The 2,401-nt window shown below is 43.2% G+C and overlaps 1 pseudogene; it reads right to left on the bottom strand.

The window, feature by feature from the left end:
- Positions 1–472: 472 nt before the first annotated feature.
- On the bottom strand, positions 473–823 carry LOC108517270 (60S ribosomal protein L35a pseudogene; annotated as a pseudogene).
- Between the last annotated feature and the right edge of the window lie 1,578 nt (positions 824–2,401).

Genomic DNA, 2,401 nt, shown 5'->3' with positions numbered 1-2,401 from the left:
TGAACTCAGGAGGTGGAGGTTGCAGTGAACCGAGATCACACCACTGCACTCTAGCCTGGCAACAGAGTAAGACTCCGTCTCAGAAAAAAAAAAAAAGAAGAAGAAGGAAAGAAAGCACAATTTCATTTACATTAGGCACCCTCCAAAATGATTTTTTTTTTTTTCTCATATGGAGTTTCAGTCTTGTTGCCCAAGCTGGAGTGCACTGGCACGATCTCAGCTCACTGCAACCTCTGTCTCCTGAGCTCAAGTGATTCTCCTGCCTCAGCCTGCCAAGTAGTTGGGATTACAGGCATGCACCACCACACCCGGCTAATTTTGTATTTTTACTAGAGACGGGGTTTCACCATGTTGGTCAGATCCACCCGCCCCGGCCTCCCAAAGTGCTGGGATTACAGGTGTGAGCCACCAAGCCCGGCCTGAAATGTTTTTTTACAAGAGCACAAATCCACTTTTATTTATTGACTTTTCATTAGTTTAAATCCTTGAGGGGTACAGCATGAGGGTACAGCATCGCTTGGATTCTGTGTCCAATAGCCTTAGCAGGAAGATTGCTTCGGAATTTGGCATGAACCATGCCACTGTTTCTGTGGGCCCGAGTTACCTTTCCCCAGATGACTCTCGTTTGGTTTGGTTTGCTGCCACGAGTCACTTTGTTGTTCTTTGCTTTGTATACATAAGCACATCTCTTGCCCAAATAGAATTCTGTTTCATCTCGGGCATAAACACCTTCAATTTTAAGAAAAGCTGTATGCTCTCTTTGGTTCCGGAGACTCTGCTTATAGCCAGCAAAAATGGCCTTGGACCACAGCCTTCCAAACATATTTTCTTTTAGAAGTTTTGTTCCCAGCAGGATCCAAGATGGCAGGAAAAAACAAAATGAAATATTTTGATATAATTTTTTTTTTCTTTTGAGGCAGAGTCTTGCTCTGCTGCCCAGGCTGGAGTTCAGTGGTGCAATCTTGGCTCACTACAATCTCCGCCTCCTGGGATCTAGTGATTCTTCTGCCTCAGTCACCTGAATAGCTGGGATGACAAGCACCTGCCACCACACCTGGCTAATTTTTTTTTTTTTTTTTTTTTTTTTTTTGTATTTTTAGTAGAGACAGGGTTTCACCATGTTGGTCAGGCTGGTCTCCAACACCTAACCTCAAGCAATCCACCCGTCTTGGCCTACCAAAGTGCTGGGATTACAGGCATGAACCATCGCACCTGGCCTATATTTTGATGTAAATATAACAAAATACGTTTAAGATCTAGGAGGAAAACTAAAAACTCTGATTTTAAAAAATCAAAGAAGAACCAAATAAATAGGGAGATATTCAATGATTGTAGGTAGGAAAACTCAATAAGACATCAGTTCTTCACAGCTTGATCTATAGATTTCAATACAATCCCAATCAAAATTCCAGCAAATGATTGTGTGGATATCAACAAACTAATTCTATAGTCAACACAATACTGAAGGAGAAGGCAAAGTTAGAAGACTGACAAAGTTAGAGGACTATTACCTGACTTCAAGACTTACTATAAAGCTACGGTAATTGAGACAGTGTAGTATTGCTGAGAGAACAGACAAATAGATAAATGGAAAAGAATAGAGACCAGAAAGAGCCATGGCAGAAAAGTAGAGGGGGAGGGTGGTAGGATGGGGAAGGGAAGAGAGTGGAGAGGAGAGAAGGGTGGGTAGGGGGCATGGAGGACAGATAGAAGATTGAAAATGGATGGAGAAACGATGTCTGGAATACAAACCAGGGTGTGTTCTAGAGCACCTATGGATAGGCTTGGAGAGCAGGCAGGACTCTTTTTCCTTTGAGACTGGGGAGAAAGATGGAGACTGCTGGTAAGACAGAGGTAATTTGTTCAGAGGCAGGGCAAGAAGTTGAGGGAATCGTTGACTGATGTAACATGTTATTCATCCAGCAAATGTTTATTGGGCAACATTTATGTGTCAAGCCCAAAGCCTAGTGCTAGAGATTTAAAGATGAATAAGACAAGGCGCTTGCTCTCTCAGAACTTAGAGTCTGGCCAGGCATAGTGGTTCGCGCTTGTAATCCCAGCACTTTGGGAGGCCGAGGCAGGCAGATCAGTTGAGGTCAGGAGTTAGAGACCAGCCTGGCCAACATGGTGAAACCCTGTCTCTACTAAAAGTACAAAAAATTAGCCCGGCATGTTGGCGTGTGCATGTAATTCCAGCTACACAGGAGGCTGAGGCAGGAGAATCGCTCAAACCCGGGAGGCGGAGGTTGCAGTGAGTAGAGATTGTGCCACTGCATTCCAGCCTGGGCAACAGAGCAAAACTCTGCCAAAAATAAAAAAACTTAGAGTCTAATGGTCTTCTTTCTTTCTTTCTTTCTTTCTTTCTTTCTTTCTTTCCTTCTTTTTCTTTTTTTTTTTTTTT

The sequence above is a fragment of the Rhinopithecus bieti genome, unplaced genomic scaffold, assembly GCF_001698545.2.
Source record: "Rhinopithecus bieti isolate Rb0 unplaced genomic scaffold, ASM169854v2 scaffold_38691, whole genome shotgun sequence".
NCBI lineage: Eukaryota > Metazoa > Chordata > Mammalia > Primates > Cercopithecidae > Rhinopithecus > Rhinopithecus bieti.
Note: the sequence above shows the minus strand (reverse complement) of the source record. Positions and strands in the feature narration are given on the sequence as shown.